The following is a 20,066-nucleotide window of genomic DNA, read 5'->3' as shown; positions in this document are numbered from 1 at the left end:
TATTTTCAGGGTAAAAGCTTCTTATAGGCTATCATTTATTCTTTTAACAAATATTTATTGAGCACTTTTATGGGCTAGGCAGTGTTCTTGGTGCTAGCAATGCAAAGATAAACATCTTCACTAAAAGCATGCACAAAGATTTAGTAAGTCAGTTTTGCTGAGTTGCCAAATCCCCAAAGAGAGGAGAAGGAAAAAGGTTGGAAAAGTGGTAGATATGGTAGATATTGCAGAGAACACCGAATGCTAGACAAAAGTTTTTGCATCTTATCCCTTGATGGCTTTTTGTGCAGCGGAAATAAATAATCAGAGATGTCCTTACGGAAGCTTGATATAAGAGCAGTACATTTAATGCATTGCAGAGGGGAAAGACTGAAAACTAGCTCTCTCAGAATTTTACAGTTGTCCAGCTGAATGAAATTGACCTAAATTGAGATGGAGTAAGTGGAACCAGAAGAAAGAATGAGGGCAAGATGCATTGCAGAATAGACAAGAGAGAACGGGAATAGTCAAACTTTTAAATAAAATCAGAACCTGAGAGACAGGGAATATGCTATACTTCATCTGAAGGTAACATGCCTTCTGTTTCAAACTGTTGAATTTGCAGAGTCTGAAGTTTCTGTGGACATAGAAGGCACTTAGAAATGCAGACTGGCCTCTTGCATGGGGCTCAGCTGACCTTTTAGATGCAGAACTCAGTCAGGTAGAGGTGATGGAGCCCAAATTGCAATGGAGGAGAGAGTAGATGGGGAAGACAGTGGTACAAAACCTTAAAGAACTGGCACACCGATGTCACAGAGTGCATGAGAACCAAGATCATTTGGTGTCACAGAAACCAAAAGGTAGTGAAGTGCCAAATTCTGCTATGACATCTAAATACAGAGACTGAAAAAAGAAAAAGGTCATTGAATTTGAAAACTTACTGATGACTTTTGAGAGGACTCTATTGGCATTTAGGGATAAAAATTAAAATGCAAGAAAGAGTAAGACACTTATTAAAATGTAACTTAGGTTGCCATTTGAAAAAGCAAAGGAGCGCTAGAGAGTATATTGCAGAAAACAAAACAAAATGAAATGCAGCAACCTGAAAACTAACCAGGTACCTCTCAGATGTGAAAACTACTGATTTATACAAAATGAGAGATTGGTATTGCCTTAGAAATGAATCATGCTGGGCTCACAGAATACAATGGAATATGGGCTTAAATATAGGGCATAAAAACCTGATATGTGGTTCTTGCTATAGCGTTGCTTGTGTAATAACAAAAAGGAATAAATTCTCAGAGAATTCAATGTAATATAAAAAGTAGTTTAGGCTCCCCTGTAGTGTTAGAGAGATTAAGTATGTGACGTGAAAACAAACATGCTCCAGTCACCTGGGTTACCAGCAGTGATCCTGTCTTGAGAATTTGCAGTGAAAAGTGTGTTCTTTCTCCTTTATGTTGCTAATTTTTTCATTTTGCGAGCTAACTTATAAGCAGCTTCCTTTATTACAGTTTTGATTTTTAAATTTCGATTCTGTGAGAATCATATTAATACTGTGGCCCTTAACTAAGGAAAGGAATACCTATAATTTATTCATTTTTGTCTTTCAACACGTTAGTTAGTGAAGTCCCTTTCAAACTCTACTGGAGGAATCCAAGGGAATATGTGCCCCTCGCCCTCCGGGAACTTCCAGTCCCACAGTCAAAACACATGGAACAAATTAATACAGTCATCTGTTCTGTTCTCTAAGATAGATGTACATGATTGGAAGGGGGCTCAGAATGAGGAAGCTCTAAGTTCTGCTTCTGGACAAGGTCCTCAGGGAAAAGCTTTGTAGAGTTTGTGACACAAAATGAGTCTTGTGTAGTGAATTGCTCTTTTTTCTTAAAACAAGATGCCACATGTAGTTTTTTTCCTTTAACTTAAATTGTTTTTCTATCATAGGATAGAAAAGAATACAGGATAGAGACAGAAGAAAAGATGAAAGGCAACTCACATGAAAAACTAGAGAGATGAAAGCTATTCCTTTTTTGTCTCTTATTTTATATCTTTCTTTGTGAAAGATGATTACAGAAACCTGCCTACTCTCTGTAGTTTTATATGTATAAAATATTTTATTTAGTGTAAAATTTATTTGGTGTTTCTGTATTTTAGTCCTACTAAATAGCAGTTAAAGAATAAATAAAGCAGTCTAGAATGTATGGAGTGATACAAATTGTTATGCTTCCCTTTAGAATTTTTTTTTCATTTTTTAGGCCTTTTTTTTTTTAACTTTTCACAATATCATTTTTTGACATTTAGAAACAACAACAAAACAATTTATATCAGTAAATCACATCGGCAGTTATTACATAGTTAACAATATCAGACATTTAAAAACCAGACTTAGGCAAATACTTAGATTTGTTTCTCAGAAGGTCCTGAAATAGATGAATGCTTCTTTGTTTGGAAGTCCTATTAAATTTTCATTACAAGATCAGATTTTTAAAGCTACTTGTGCCCTTTACAAAGTTTTATTTTAGAAATGGCTATATCAAACTTAATTTATATGCTACAGTTTTCATAAATATTCTCCTCTCATCACATTATGTTTTTCACCTAATAATATTTAACGAGATTCTGTTTAGGAAAAAGGGGCATTATGTTGTTCAAAATATCAGTTTCTGTTAACTACTGGGTATTAGGCTTAGTACCTGGGTGATGAAATAATCTGTACAACAAACCCCCATGCTAGGAGTTTACCTGTATAACAAACCTGAACATGTACCTGTGAACCTAAAATAAAAGTTTTTTTAAAAAGAAAAAAAGTAAAAAGACGACCCACAGAATAAGGGTAAATATTTGCATGTCATATATCCTATAGGGATGTGTTCTAGAATATAAAAAGAACTCTTACAACTCAAAAATAAAAAGACAAACCAATTTAAAAATGGACAAAAGATCTGAATAGACATTTCTCTAAAGAACATAAGCAAATGGCCAATAAGCATATAGAAAGATGCCCAACATCATTAGTAATCAGGAAAATGCAAATGAAAACCCCAGTGAAATACTACTTCACATGTACTAGGACGGCTATAATGAAAAAGCCAGATGGTAACAAATGTTGGTGAGGATATAGATCCCTCCCTCATACATGCTGATGGGCATATAAATGGTGCAGCCTCTTTGAAAACAGTCTGGCAGCCACTCAAATAGTTAAAGATCGAGTTAACCAAATGATCAGTAATTCCACTTTGGTCTATACCTAAGAGAAATGAAAACATGTCTATGCAAAAACTTGTACAGAAATGTTCATAGTAGCATTATTTGTAATACGTAACCAGTGTAAACAGCTCAAATGCCCATCAACTGACGAATGGACGAACAAAATCTGTATTTCCATACAATGAAATGTTATGGAGCTATAAAATTGAATGAAGTACTGATACATGCTACAACATGGATGAATTGTGAAACATTGTGCTAGTCATGAAAGACCACATAGTATATGATATGATTCTATTTATATGAAATGTCCAAAAGCGACAAACCTGTAGAGATAGAAAATAGATTAGTAGTTGCCTATGGCTGTGTAGGGGGTGGAGATGGATGTTTAGGGGTTGATAGCTAAAGAGTATGGGTTACCTGTTTGAGGAGATAAAAGTGTTCTAAAATTTACTGTGGTGATGGTCACACATATCTATGAATATACTAAATATCATTCAGTTGTACACTCTAAATGGATAAACTGTATGGCATGTGAATTACATATAATTAGCTATTACCAAAAAGCACACCAAAATTTCAGTTTCTGAAAACATAGTATACTTAGATCAGTTTGGGTTCATTAGTAATGTTTATTGAATATTATAACTAAGAAATGAAAGCAAGTGGAATTAATATCTATCTAAAGAAATTTTCCTCAATTTTTATATATGCCTTGCACTTTTTTTCTGAATAGATGATCTAGAACATGTTTTTTGATATGAGGCAAAAAACTGTAGTGGGGATTGAGTATTGAAAACTGAGCCATAATGGTATATTAGATTGGCAGGACATTGTACATTGTTCCTGACAAGCATAAGACATATTTTAATCAATTCATATATATGAGGCAGAGAATATACACAGTAAATTACGATAGTATCTTGGAGGAAATACTGACCATGCATGAAATGCTTCTGAATTCTCCCAGTAACTCTACTCACCAGCAGCAATGTGACCCTGAGCAGGTTATTTAATCTCTGAACCTTTTTCTTACCTGTACAGTGTGGGTATTACTACTCTGCTCAGAACTTTTATGAGGATCAAATTAGATAAGTATATTATGCATTTAGCACAATGCTTGGCATATTTCATGAGCTCAGTAATTTAAGAGAGTTGATTGCAGCAACTGAAGTGGGAGATAGCTGAAAATAGAACAGTTTCATTGAGGGTGCAAAGGAAGGAATATATCTAGGAAATAGTCATAAAATTTAGGTGGTAAAGTCTAATTACGTACAATTGTGAAAGAATAGTAATAAATAGGAAGCTATTTAAGTCCGAGATATCTAAATAACATAAAAATAGAGGGCTCCCATGTAATAGTTGTTAGAATCCCGGGTTCAGCATCTTTGGATAGTTACATAAAAATATCACTGCTCATCATTGTTCTTAAGGTAATTCATGAATTATGTATTTTAAAATTAATCCTATATGTTGGATTATTTAGGTGAGAAAAATAGAATAGTTTTTGGAAAAGAATTTATCAATTTTTGCAGTAGAACACCTTAGGGTAAGGGTATCACAGACTTATGGAGTCCTACAGGTGATTTATCTTTTGCTTCTTGTGTGTAAATTTAATGTTTTTTCTATTAGGATTAACTGTCTTAGGTAAATATTGTATTACTGTATTTATTATTATCATATTTTTTAAATCCGTAGAGAAGCAGTTTAGTATAATGGTTAAGGCCCAAGACTCTAGAACCAGACTGCCTCGGTTTGCTTCCTTGCTCTACTACTTAATAATTAAGAAATTATTTAACTTCACTGTGCCTCAGTTTTCTTATCTATAAAATGGGAATAACAGTAGTACCTATCATATAAAGTTGAGGTAAGGATTACAAGAGTGATTAATATCTATAATAATAGCACAGTACCTGGCACATGGCTTGTGCTGTGTATGTGTTGTTAATGGTGGTGTGGTTGTGGTAATGATAAGGACAGCCCAATTCAGTGTTGACAATTTGCAAACAGAAGCTGGCACAGCCCAGTTTCCTTGAGTAAATCACTCACCTGATATTAGTATAAACACCTCTATACTAACTGGAAGAAAACCATTGACCCACTTCCTATTTCCATGACTTTTGTAATTTGAGTTTAAATTACATATGAATGATTCCTATTCCATACTGCTCCTGTATTCTCTAATTATTTCAGTAGATATGATAAAATCCTCAAAACAGTACCAGTTTTAACTTACTTCAACTCTTAGAAATGTAAATAAATAAGACTTTTCAGGAAGATTGGAAGCCTGTGAAACAAAAATTTGCTTGTCAGCTCTAGAATACAGGAAAACTACTTTCAATGAATAAAAAAATTTTTCTTAAGTTTTGCAGTGAAGAGATTCAGTTTTCTCAGCTGCTGCCTCCTATAAGCAAGAATTAACTCCTTTTATTGTGTGTCCCTTTTAGCTCTCTGAGCTTTGAATTTATTCTGGTTCTTACTATAGGTGTTTGTATATCTCTCTGTACATACTGAAATCCTCACATAGATAAGGGCGACGTGTTATTCTTCGGGTTTTCATCCCAGGACTTAGCACAATACCTAGCCCATAAAATCACAACATTTTTCTGTTGTTGAATAAATGAATGTACGAGTCAATTCAGAAGGATTGCTCAAATCCTTCTGAAAAAAAGTTTTCAGTTATACTAAACATTGTCCTACACAGTTAAAGGGGACTGATTAATGGTAAATAGTGGAGAATATTCTTCAATAGAACAATGAAAGCATTCAACTGTCCAGCTGGAAATCTGTCTGGACACTGAAAACTGGAAATCTTGGGTAGAAAAATATCCACCTAAAAGATTGGTGAAGCTTTACTTTAGTTCAGTCTGAATCTTGGGATTATTATGAAACTGTATTTCAGAATGATCTGTCTTATTTAACACCATTCTTTCATTCACCCCCTGAAAAAGCACAGTATCCTAGATCATCAATCTGTTTCCAGGAGTATCAGCAGAAATTGTAAGATTCTTCTGACCACAAGACTCTGTAGGCTTGCCAGTGAAAACATAGTTTGTTTTTTTTTTTTGTTTTTTTTTTTTTTCCCTTTCCTTTTGCACTTGGCGTTCCCTGTAGTAAGCAGAAACAAAAATCAGATTCAAAAGCTCTCTAGGGTGCCGTTTCCCCAAAACTCACGTTCAGAAATGCATTTTTGGAAGCCCGTATACTGTAGCTGCTACTCATACCAGGGAGGTGTTCAGGATGATAAGGGCAGGGGGAAGTCTGCCCATGGTGTGGATTTATGGGCACTTACAGTGTTGCTACTTCTGTCACAACATAGTCCATGCTAGATTTCTGCCTTGCAATTCATCTAATTTTTTCCCCTATGGATTTTAACATTTCACCTAGAAATAACTTTCCTATATATTATAAGCCCTGTTTAAACATTTGGATGGGCTTATGTGTAAATAGTGTCTTTTTTCTAGTTTCCATTTTAATAAATGTGTATTCTTAATCTGACGTCAGAAAGAGCTATGAAAAGCAGCCTTATGATAAGTATTGTTTAAACATGCTTTTCTAGACTTTTATATTTTGAGAAAAGCCTGCATGACTGTTTTGATGATCCATATGTTCTATGTCATTTATTTAGTTTAAAGAAAAATGCAGATTTGAGAGTATCTGGCAATTTATGATATAGATAACCTCAAAACTTATATAAAGTACTGCTGAAATTCACATGGTTGACTTAATTACACTGTGGTAAATACTCAGAGGGAGCATCATAAGTATTGGAGGCTACATTTAAATGGTACCAAAAATCCCTGACTCTTAGTGAAAAAGCAAAGCAAAACAAAAACCTTCAATACATTCTAGGAAATGAGTTAAGATCATGTTATTCCAGTGTTTTGAGTTTAGGAAGGTAAAGGAAAATTAGCAGAAACTTAGAGTTTAACGGAGAAACCCAGATAGTGCAAAAATCTTCTTAAGAGACAAGTCAAGGGGCTGTCTGGACAGACCCTGGAAATGGGTGACATTGTAAGATCAGCCAAGAAAAGAGACGAAAACACCCATACTGCTATAACCAGACCACTTCCACCTTCTCTCCATCCCTGAATTTTCCTTTATGGGTGATGGTCAAAGGGTTGAATACATTTCTCTTAAACTACTCTAAATGTGAACATTTCAGTCACTCAAAAAGCAGCAAGTAGGGAGACTACCCTTGATAGTGTTATAAACGACGTCCTCACATTGCAGATCGTACTTTCTCCTGCAGTCTTATCCTTCGGCACTTGATCTTAGTACAGCTTTCAACACCATCTATTATGACATAGCTTGAAAATGCTTGAGGGTGTTTGCCTTTTTGTCTGTTTCCGTTTTAAAATGGTTTCATTCTTACCCTTCAGACAGTTGACATCATGTGTCAATGGCTACCCATTGCTCTGGGGCTAACATGTTTGAAGCTGGTGTTCACTGGGCTTCTAATACAAATCATAGCTATTTAAAATTTTTAGGCTGCCTTTAGGCCTAGTGACTGCTAGACAGAATAGTGGCTATTAGTGTTAGCTGAAGAAAATAATGTTTAAAATAATGTTGCTGCTTTGGTTCCTTAGCAGGAGGGAGGGAAGAGGCAATAGGTGGAAGGCTAGTTTTGTTTTTGTTAGCATTATGGAAATAGAGATCTGAAAGAAATTCCACAAGCTGATAGTTTATCCCATGCTCTCTAGAGCAGTGCTTGGCCTTGTGGTTAAGTATTGCTGTATCAATATGGATTCCACAATCTGTCATTCTCTACTGTTTCAGTTCTGAAAGTTTATCATTTTTAAGAATTTTTCTTTATATAACTTTAATGCACCCTGATCTGGTATTCCATTTTCATTTAGCCCATGGTATTCACTTATCAAATTCTTAGTGTTTGGTACTGTGCCAATTAGCTTATCTGATAATTTGCTTTAAACACAGCAACAGCAATCATTGCAGGACCCTGTACTGTAGAGGTCCCCAGTCCCTTCAGAGTTCTGGTGTTGGTCCCTGGCCTGTTAGAAACTGGGCCGTACAGCAGCAGGTGAGCAGCAGGCAGGGAAGCCAGTGAAGCTTCATCTTATCTATAGCTGCTCCCCACCACTTGCATTACTGCCTGAGCTCCGCCTCCTGTCAAATCAGCAGTGGCATTAGATTCTCATAGGAACGTGAATCTTATTGTGAACTGTGCATGTGAGGGGTCTAGGTTGCATGCTCCTTATGAGAATCTAATGCCTGATGATCTGTCACTGTCTCCCATCATCCCCAGATGGGACTGTATAGTTGCAGGAAAACAAACTTAGGGAACCCACTGAATCTACATTATGGTGAGTTGTATAATTATTTCATTATATATCACAGTGTGATAATAACAGAAATAAAGTGTACAATAAATATAATCCTCTTGAATCATCCCCAGACCACCCCTAACCACTGGGCCCATGGAAAAATTCTCTTCCACAAAACCAGTCTCTGGTACCAAAAAAGTTGGGGACCACTGCTTTACTGTACTTATTAGTGTAGCAGATATTAGGAATGATATGCAAAATGTTCTTCGTTATTGTCTCAGGAATCAGCAGAACACCAGGATTAGCACAAAATAAACACTCAATAAGTGATAAATTGATTAATAAATTAGTAAGGTACTAGGGTTAATAAAAGTTGAAAATGGGACAAGCAGCAAATTCCCTTTTAAAGAGAGAGTTATAATTTTACTGTGAAGCACAAAGCAGATATTGCTGATATAGTTTAAAACACCTGAGAAAGCATATTCATGTGACCCTTCAGAATTCTGATGACTGTAGATATATAGTTGTTTCTTGGTGTCAGTGGGACACTGGTTCCAGGACCTCCCATGGATACCAAAGTCCATGGATGCTCAAGTCTCCGATACAAAATGGAGTAATATTTTCTTCTAAGCTATGCATATACTCCCTTACACATTAAATCATCTCTAGATTACTTATAATATCTAATACAACCTAAGTGCTATGTAAATAATTGTTATGCTATAGTTTTTAGGGAATAGTGATAAGAAAGATCTGCACATGTTCACTACAGATGCAATTTTTTTCCCAAATATTTTCTATCTGTGGTTGGTTGAATCTGCAGATACAGAACGCATGGATACAGAGGGTTGGCTGTATTTATTGTGAATGTTTAACATTTGAAATTTGTATTGTCAGAATTCTCAGGAAGCACTCAATGTTTTGATATTTATATGGGCTTTCAAGTGCACAGATAAGATCATATAGATTGTTAATTTAACTAAGTATATATTGACTGTATGGTGGGTAAAATATACACAGGAAGTGAAAAACATGAAATTCTTTATTTTCTTTACATATTGTGTTAACTTTTTTCCTTTGGGGCTACATTTTTTCAATGTTAATGGATGTCATTGGAGAAAGCAGGTATAACTTAAAAGTGTGTACTCTCACACAATTTTATGAGAAGATCTAACAGGTAAAAAATAAGGTTTTAATATACTTTGATATTTCATCTATTTTGTCATTCTATTTTATTCATATCACATAATACCAATTCTTATGATCATTTCCCCCTTCAAACATGATTCTAGTCATGTCTTCAATTCCAAGAATATAGAATAACTTAAAATTTCTTGTGTTTGTATGCACATTTAGTTCTACTAATAAAGCACTTCAATTTTAAAATATATGTATTTATATAACTAATTCAGTAATTTTTTATAATAGGAAAGAAAGTTCCTATAAATCACTTAAAATTATTTAAAAGAACAAAATAATGAGACTAACAATGACATTCTGTCCTGGTGTTCAAACTTCCACCTTAGATTCTAGCAATGCAGTAAATGTTGGTGTTTCCTGGATTTTGAATTGGTACTTGACTGTCATATTCTCATCATAAAACTGTGAGAAGATGATGTCAACCAGGCACTATTATCTGCCTTTAGAGGACCTGTGTTACCAAGAAACTTAATAACCTATTTTGGTGAAATTCCTTTTTGTTTGTTGTTTTGCTTCTTTGTTAGGGATTCATACAATACAGAGCTCACCTTACTTTAGCATTGTGTTTCAGGGGACCTATTTTGTGTACAAATGTGTGAGTTTATGTTACCAATTTTTAAGTCATGTGCATACTTAAAATCTTACTAGGAAACTTTTAGCTTTACTGGGGTCTGAGTACTAAAAATTTACTAGAAGAGGCTCAGCTTTCTTAAATGAAACATCTATGATTTTCTTAGCTATATGGTTCCATTGAATGCCTAAATGGTGGCACTGTTGTAAATGTAAAAATTATTTAATCATATTCCCTTAATTAATGAGAATCATACACAGAACTCCCTTTGGATAATATGTCAATTTCATTACTTAAATCAAGTCATATCATCAGGAATCCAACTGCCACTAGGTTAGATTTGATATTGTTTAAGTAGCTTGGTAGAACACTGAATTTTATACATTAAGGTAACCCTGTTTAGCATTTCATATAATTTGGCATGACTATGTTGTACACTTCATTTTCTATGATGATGGGATTTTTAAAAGAATAGTTGCTTATTTTTTCTTCAAAGCAAAGAAAGCCAATAATACTCTGGGGTAGGGGGACTAGAATTGTTCATTTTTTTTCTGGTGCCCCTTTGATTTCTTTCTCAACTAGTCCAAACAGCCACACAAATATTGAGACTGCCTAACCTAGGGGTCCCCAATCCTTGAGCCACTGACTGGTCCTGTTCCTTGGCCTGTTAGGAACCAGGCTTCAGAGCAGAAGACAAGCAGCAGGTGAGTAAGCATCACCACCTGAGCCCCACCTCCTGTCAGATCGGTGTTGACATTAGATTCTCATAGGAGCATGAACCCTATTGTGGACTGCACACGTGAGAGGTCTAGGTTGCATGCTTCTTATGAGAATCTACTCCTGATGATCTGAGGTGGAACAGTTTGATCCCAAAACCACAACCACCCACCTTTGTCAAAAATTTATTTTCCATGAAACTGATCCCTGATGCCAAAAAGATTGAGGACCACTAGCCTAAATAATCTACATCTTTTTGTGAGCTGATTGATTAGGGTCTGGCCAAAAGGACATTGTTTTGGTTTTCTATTTATTAAACTATTATTTTTAGTTGTGACATTGTATCATGAAAATAACATTGAGAAATTAGTAGATTCCAACTAGTGAAATGACATAGAAAATTAGTAGACAGAAATAGTGAAATCAGTAGAATTTGGCAAAATAATAGAGACTGGAAGATATGATCTATGAGAAGATATTAAATGCAGTGTTTTCAGCCTCTAGGGAAAGCAGCCAGGAAAGATATGATAGCATCTCAAAGTATGTAAATTGTTGCTACAATGAGTAAAGGAACATTGATTATCAGTAGACCACACAAACAGATGAAGCTACAGTATTCCAAAGGATACATTTTGTTGTGGTTCAGCAATAAACCTTAAATATCTAGCAATCGACAATGAAATGCTATATTATGAAGCCAAAATCCCAGGAGGCACTTATTAAAGAAGATCTACAGCATTTTTTAAAAAAAATATTTTTGAGTAAATACACACCACGCAGAGGAGCCAGGCTCATAGGATGAACATGAGTTTTGTCCTTTTGGAATCTCTGGTCTAATGGATCTCTACATTCTTGTGATACCCATCATGGAGATATTTCCAAATCCTAGAGGGATTTTAAAGGCAGATTAGCAGCCAAAGTTACATTCAGGAGTTGAAAGGTGTTTAAAATGCTCATTTGTTCTGAGGTAAGATGCCAAGGTCTTGGTTTCTCTCCCTACACCACTCCTCTCCTCCTGATAACCACCAAACACACATGCCTGCTGTCAATATCAGAGGTTCTCTGAAGTAGACCAGATTCTGTGTATAATAGTAGAGTGATCCCATCTGGAAACTGAGGGAATAGTGGTAAATCTGTCCTCAGAGAAAAGCCTCAACCTGATGAAACTTGATTGCAGGGACCAGCCCAGAACACAGTGGAGGAATGGACTAAGCCATTAAATTCTACCCTGTGTTGCAGAGACAGGGAAGCTCATGTTGGCGGTTGGAATAGGGCGGTGCGGAGCAGTATAGTTTTATGTGGGCCCCCTGTAGAGTTATGCAGCTGATTTAATACATCTGGGCAAGAAATAGTTGGCAGCTATAGTCCTGATTGCAAAATTTATGATTGAGTAATAAGACATCTTGGTGAGAGTGGAGATGCGTAGTGGTCACTGTGTTGTCATCTCAGAGCCTTCAAAGATTTCAGAAAGAAAACAGAAAACTTGCAGAAGGTTCTGCAAGCTAAGAATGTGGTGAGTCTGTGTTACAGACCTCAGAAAGGACAGAAGTGGTGAAATCACTATCAGCCACCAGATTTGGGAGACCCATATTGATTCTATAATTACAGGGAGAACAAAGTTCCAAAATCTGGGATCCCTGTGACGTGCCTGCATTATGTTTTGCTTGAGAAAGAAAACTTCAATGATGATAATAACCACAATGCCAAATTTCAAAATAACATAAAAATTTCTCATTGCTTTACTCTCTCAAAACTCATCCATACAAAATGCATAAACTGAGTTTTTGAGAGAGGAAATGTAACTATTAAATAAGAAATATTCAGCCTAATTAGGAAAGAGGAAAACATGAGTTAAATCGAGGTAGCATCTTTCATCTATTAACAGAAATTTGAAAATTAATGAGATTATCTGGTGGTGATGTAGGCGTGGAGATTCAAAGTACTATATATTTCAATATATAATAGTCATTATAAATTAGTATATATATTTTGGAAAGCAATTAGGCAATATGTGTCAGTTTCCACAAAATAGATCTTTGACTCCTGTTAGCCCAAGTCATATTTCTGATATTCCATCCCAAGGAAACAATCTCTATTATGAAAAAAAAATGATCTGCCTGAAAATATTCCTCATGTTAATAGTATCCAGAATGTGTAGGTAACCAAAATGTTCAACAGTAAAATCAGGATCATGGATTATGTAATTATTCTAAAATGAAACATCTAGTTAACCAAATATGGTTAAAGGTCATGAAAATGAAGATTGACATAACATGGAAAAGGCTTATGATGTGGGATTAAGTAAAAAAAAAAAAAGATTAAAAAATGTTATGCAGATAAAATAAACTTATCAAATACATGTCCATAAAAATACATTGGTGCCAAACAATACTTGTGTTAGCAAAGTGAGAGGGTTTTTTATTTTTTGGGGCTGGCGTCTCACTGTGTCGCCCAGGCTGGAGTGCAGTGGGGGTGATCTCGGCGCACTGCAACCTCCACCTCCCAGGTTCAAGTGGTTCTCCTGCCTCAGCCTGCTGAGTAGCTAGGACTATAGTTGCATGCCACCAGGCTCAGCTAAATTTTTTGTATTTTTAGTAGAGACAGGGTTTCACCATGTTGGCCAGGATGGTTTCAATCTCTTGATGGCCTCATGATCTGCCTGCCTTGGCCTCCCTAAGTCCTGGGATTACAGGTGAGGTTTTTTTTTTTTTAATTATGATTGCTCTTTTTTGTATATTTTAATATTTAGCTATTTAAGGTAAATAGCATATGCTTATTTCATAAATGAATAAATAAAATGAGTTTTCAAATGTTTAGAAGCCAGCAGCTTCCACATTTCCTGGACAATTCCAGTTTTCATATTTTTCTCCAGGAAAAGAAAATAAAGCCATAGAAGGATATGAAGATTTCATTTACACAGAGCCCAGAAAGTACTCTTGTTTTGGCTTGCACTGAGCATCCCAATTCTTTATTGTTCCACCTTCCTTTCAGATATAGTCACAAATGTTTGCCATTCAGCTTTCGACTTCAGCATCTTACACTGCTGGGATTGGCTTAAATGATCTTGGTCCCTGATGCTCTACATAAGCAGTAGTTCAAAGTCAACATGAAATTCCACCTACTTTAAAACTAGTTAGGGGCTGGGCGTGGTGGCTCACTCAGCACTTTGGGAGGCTGAGGTGAGAGGAGTACTTCAGGCCAGAAGTTTGAGACCAGCCTGGGCAGCATAGCAAGACACCTTGTCTACTAAAAATAAAAATAAATCTGCTGGGTGTGGTGGTGCATGCCTGCTGTCCCAACTACTAGGAAGGCTCAGGTGATAGGATTGATTGAGCCAGGAAGGTCCAGGCAGTGAGCCATGATCGATATAAATAAATGAAAATAAAAAGAAGTAAAGAAAAAAGAAAGAAAAGAAAGAGAAAACTAATTACGTAGTTTTAAATTGCCTTTTTTTGGACAAGTTTGCAAGAGTTTTCTGCTAAGTCAAAAAATAATTTTAGTAGCTTAAAATATTTAAATATTAAATGCTTTAAAAATATTTGAATTTTGTAGAGTGGTTAAATTATAAAGTGAGGAAACTCATATTTCTTGAGGGCTTAATATGTGTCATAGCCTGTGCTATTCATATCTTACCTCATTCCTCATCGTAATTATTTCTTCATATAGGACCTGACTATGTCTTTCACAGGACTAATTTCAGTATGTAAACATGTGACGTATTTGTTGGTTTCCTTGTCTCCTGTCTCTTCTGTTTGTATGTAAGCTCCATTGTAAAGACTCTGTGCATCTTTTCTCTGTTTTAACTGTACCACCGAACCCAGAGGCAGGCCATAGTAAAGTCTCTAATTATTTTTAATAAATAAATACTTCATGAGGTCATATTTATTATTTCCATTTTGTAGATGAGGGAACACAGCTGTCACATTAGAGAGTCACATATTTGGTGGTGAAAGAATTATAATCCAGACCTATAAAACCCAACACCTATTCTCTTTTCATTTAGACATGCTGCTGTTTTTATATTTTAAACTGCTATATAGGATTATCAGATTCATCATAAGAGATTTAAAAGTAAACTTCTTTTGACAAACTGACAATTTTTAAAATCCTGAGTTCGTTTAGTTTCCCTCCTGGTTTTTGTCTCTCTTTTTCTTCCTTTCCCCACCTCCTTTCTTCCCTTTATCCCTTTCTTCTTTCTTTCCTTCTTTCCTTCCTTCCTTCTCTTTCCCCCTTTCAGTCTGGCTGTCAAAAATGGTAAATCTGTTTCATGTGCACCAGGTCCTTAGACTAAATATCCTGCTTACTCATTATTCATGTTTCTTTGTTGCTTTTATCTTTTCATTCAACTGTAATAATCCAATGTTGTGTTGAGTTTGGGGAGCCTTTAATATGTCATTAGGAAGACTTTGATATAAGAAAAGGGCAGGTGTCCCACCTGTGAAAAAGCAATAATACAGGGGATTAGTTTCCCAAGTCCAGCATGGGGCTTACTGCACTGGCCAGCTTCCAAACTACTGAAGAAATGCACAGCTGGCCTTGGAGAAACCACCGAAAGCAAGGGCATGCACCCCAGTAGACTTCTGGATATTGTGTAATGAGATCTGAACTTAGAAGACAAACTTGGTTTTCTGTTATTGTTGCATCTTTGATATTCCTTTGGTGCATGAGGCCACAGAATACCCAGCATCGATTACCCAATGAAGGCACTATCTCAGTGACTTTTGTCCTGAGACCTGACCCTCTATCTTTCCCAACACATACTTTGTGTTGTATTCTGTTGGGAAAACTGCTCATTTCTCTAATCCCTTTTCTTCCGTCTTTTCTTTCTATTCCATTTGGTTTCTTTTCCTCCTTAAATCATTACCATAGTCTTGGCCTCAAAAAAATCAGCATAAGCCAAAGGCAGTCTCTTGAGGGAGATATTACTTTCATGTGTGGCCTAAACATAGTGCATAAACTACTCCCTGGAAAAGAAAACAAAAACTGTTCACCAGGAGTTGGAGAATATATTGTTCTCCAAAGAAATTTTTCCACTCTGCTTCCTGATATCCTAAATGTTCCCCAACATGATGAAACAAAATTTAGGTTCCTGTCTGGTATCAAAATATTGTCCAATGGAAATATTTTTAAAAACATTCTGTGACTGTAATTTTTAAATGCTGTGAAGATAAAAATACTTTCAGTGTTTTTTCCGCTTAGATACCAAAGAGTTTCACTGTGTTTAGATTAAAAGTGGCGGGGTAGGGGACCCCAGTGCTCATTGGAGTCTCAGCAATTACATACATTCAAAAGGTATGGGTATTTGAAGAATATAAGTTCTCGAGATGATTTCTATAGTGAGTCAGATGAAAGGGCTTTTTTCTTAATGTTGGTATTTTTATATCCATAGGATGTTCTCTTATAAAGTTTATTACGTTCCAGGATACAGTGGCAGGTATAAGACATGAAGCACAACTAGCTCAAAAGAGTTCCCTCTTGGGACCGTTAGTTCACCATTGCTATCTTCCTATGAGAAAGCCAAAGAAAACTTAAAGGCCACATATGTCTATGTGAAAATCCTTGTAAGAAGTTGGAAATATTGTATAAGAATGAGAATAATTTCATTTGAAAATATTATATTATCAAAATGACATGGTGAAATTTGATTTTGGGGCTGGGTGTAGTGGCTCACGCCTGTAATCTCAGCATTTTGGGAGGCTGAGTTGGGAGGATCGCTTGTGGCCAGGATCACTAGAGACTGCCTGGGCAACATAGTAAGACCCCATCTCTACTAAAATGTAACAATAAAAAAATTAGCCAGGTGTGGCGTCATGCACCTGTAGTCCTAGCTACATGGGAATGTGAGGTAGGAGGATTCCTTGAACCCAGGATTTTGAGGCTGCAGTGAGCTACCATTGTGCCATGGTAGCTCACTGCAGCCTCCAGCCTGGGAGTGCTGGAGACAGAACGAGATCCTATTTCAAAAAAAAAAAAAATTAAAAAAGAAAGGAATTTGATTTTTATAGTTCATTCATCCATAGGTTCACCAAATATCTATTTATGCCCTACCATTCTTGTAGGTACTAGAGTTCAAAGATGAATAAGACTGATTCTCTCTCTGTAAGTGCTTGAGAGTAGTAGATGAATGCTGACTTGTGAAGAAATAACTGTAATACAACATGGTATGTGCTGTAATGATGATAGAGATAGGGTAGCATTCAAAATATTTATCAATTTGCCTTTCAGCAAATCATAATGGATGCCAGCCTCAGTGCTGGAACAGATTTGGGAGAACTTCTGCTGGGACAGGGGTTTTCTTCCTTTAGTCTCCATTTTGTGTGGAGTTGCAGGGGCTTTGGAGAAGGGACTAGGATGGTCAGGTATTAGGAAAAGAGGCACTTGTGGTGAGTGGTGCTTCTAAAACTGACTAATAGCCAGTATTAGTAGTAGTGGTAGTGCTGATGTGTACCAGCTGCAAATCAGCTCTGGATTTGGAGTGATCATTCATTTAAATATGAATGTCCAGATATTTCCATTACTATTATTCTAGATTGCTGTCTATTTTAGCTTCACTGAATACATTTCTGCAGCTGTCACTAAGCTTTGCTTCAAATGATGTATGCACCACTCCAGGGCAGGTGGGGTAAGTAAAGAAGACTTTGTTGGGGCTCTGCTCAGCTCCAGGTTATGGATTTAAATGACCGATAGCATGTGTGGGTTCACCAAAGAGATTACTACTTTAGGGTAGTTATGTGCTACCTTTAATCTGAGCATATTGCATTTCATCATTGGTTGCTGCAGTGAAATAAAAAACCTTGCCATACAGTGAATCCTTTAATCTGTTATCACAAGGAAGGTCTTGTCAATCATGGCTCAAAGTATAGGCCTAATGGCCAGAGATAGTCATTAGACTGTCATAGTCTTTAAATAAAAATGGAGTTGTTCAATAGGTTCTTTTTGCAAGAATTCCTCTAAATTCATATTAGATATGTTTGGTTGTTTCATCCAACAGAATAAAAGTAAGGGGTAGTATTAAGGGAGAAAAAATTTATTAAACACACATGCATGACCTGCACACACACACATACAAGCAGAACACCAAAAAGGTATTTGCAAGCCATTTGGTGTTGTTTGGATTACTCCATCAACATTTTCTAGCACAACAAACACAACATGTTTCTGTAACGTAACTATAGAAAACAGTTCCCTACATTCTTCTGGAATGTAAAACTGATCTGGCCAGATTATAATTGACATGGCTGGACAAGGACTTGCTATTAATTTATCACAACTTGTGATGCAACTGAATGGGAGTGTTCCTACTTCTAAAGAGTCCTCCTTCTCCCTCACGAGAAAGACAGAGTGTGTAGCCAGATCAAACAACTGTGCTTCATGATTGCATGTACCCAGTAGAATGATTAGGACTCCAGAGGGATTTGGGTGCCTGCATCATGCCCTGGGCACTTCCCCTCCTCAATCCCTTTGGAATTTCTCAGCTGTAGCCATCAGTCCAGTCTGAGGGGTTAGATGAGCCCGAAAGGAGAAGAGCACATTGCTCTCATTCATTACCACTCCTGAGTTCTTGCCACAGTTCTGGAAAGCCAATAGAATTCTGCGGGCTGACTGCCCACCTTACTGGTGCATTGGATACACCATGCTCTACTTCTACCTTGTACTTCCTCAAGTCGGCGCTTCCTAAAATACCCACATAATGATCTGCATGCCTATTGGATGTGAAATCAATTGACTTGGCTGGCATTCTTGTATTTACTTTGATGGACCTAGGGTTAGGGCTTTTGTAGGTACTGGAGAGCAGATGTGGTCATTAAGTTTAAAAAAAATGATTTTCTGTTGCTTCTCATGGAATCGTATCATTGGAAGTAAACATGGACTTCCAGTACAGTCCTTTCATGTTACAGATAAGAATTCTCAGATTCTATAGAATAATGACAAGGCATGGGAGGTCTCTGACTCTCCAGCCACTGTTCCTGCTGTCTTGTTCAGGAGTGATTCAAATCAATATTCAACTGATGAGAATTCTGACTTAAATCACTGTATTTGAGTGAACATATGGAAAAGATTTCACAGGTTTTAAGGGAGTCAATAGAAAGATATAAACAACCGTAGTAGGTTTGGCCTCCGTTTGATGATTTGTTGATAAGGATTCTGTAATATTAACATCAGCTTATTATCCATTTACTTGTAAAACTTTGTAATTATGTCTACAAAACTAAAGAACAAATGTTTTCCAAGTTTTGGGGCAAATCTTCAATTGTAAAGGTCTGTGCATCTCATCTTAAAAGAAGAAAGGCAGACTCCACAGAGAATATAACTCATATAAATATTCTAGTATTCTGAAATGTTTCCAAAGCCCAAGGTTGACTTCTGACTATCGTGTTAATGGCAGAGGCACCTTTTGTTTAATCTGTCCAATATGTGTAAATAGTACCACCAATTTTCTATTTTATAAGGCTCAAATCCTTGGAGAACTTCTGACTTTGAACCTGTCATATTCACCTCCTAAATCCAGTTAATCCTCCAACTTTGACTCTTTTTGTCAAGTATTACTTTCAGTATCTATTTTTTGTTCCCATTTGTCACTAGTCCCTTTATCACTGTGCCTTCACTTTTGTAAGAGACGCATAATTGGCTTCCCTAATTCCTGCCAGCTTAGTATTCACAAAACACCACTTTCTTCATGTCATTGTCTTACTACTCAATCTATATTTGATTCATATTACTTATTGGAGGATTTTTTAACTTTTTCTCCTGCCATTTGAGGACTTTGATAACCTGGACTGGACTTGCTTATCCAATCTTACTTCAAACAAAAATTCCAGTGAAGGTAGTCTCATGGTGAGCTGCAGTGCATGTGGCTAGTTGTGTTTATTTATACCTTATTAATTATTAGAGACAAGGTCCCACTGTGCTGCCCAGGCTGGTCTTGAACTGGGTTCAAGCGATCCTCTCACCTCTGCTTCTCAAGGTGTTGGGATTACAGACGTGAAGCACTGTGCTGGAGCTGTGTCTTATTTTTTATCCTTCCTTATCCTCTTTTATCCACTTTTTTTTTTTTTTTTTGAGACAGAGTCTTGCTCTGTTGCCCAGGCTGGAATGCAGTGGTG

The 20,066-nt window shown here is 36.4% G+C and overlaps 1 protein-coding gene across 14 annotated transcripts in view; it reads left to right on the top strand.

Moving 5' to 3' along the window:
• Positions 1–20,066, top strand: part of COL25A1 (collagen type XXV alpha 1 chain) — a 523,210-nt gene that overhangs the window by 240,527 nt on the left and 262,617 nt on the right. The window lies entirely within an intron of this gene.

This window comes from Cebus imitator, unplaced genomic scaffold (genome assembly GCF_001604975.1).
Source record: "Cebus imitator isolate Cc_AM_T3 unplaced genomic scaffold, Cebus_imitator-1.0 Scaffold17, whole genome shotgun sequence".
Lineage (NCBI taxonomy): Eukaryota > Metazoa > Chordata > Mammalia > Primates > Cebidae > Cebus > Cebus imitator.
Note: the sequence above shows the minus strand (reverse complement) of the source record. Positions and strands in the feature narration are given on the sequence as shown.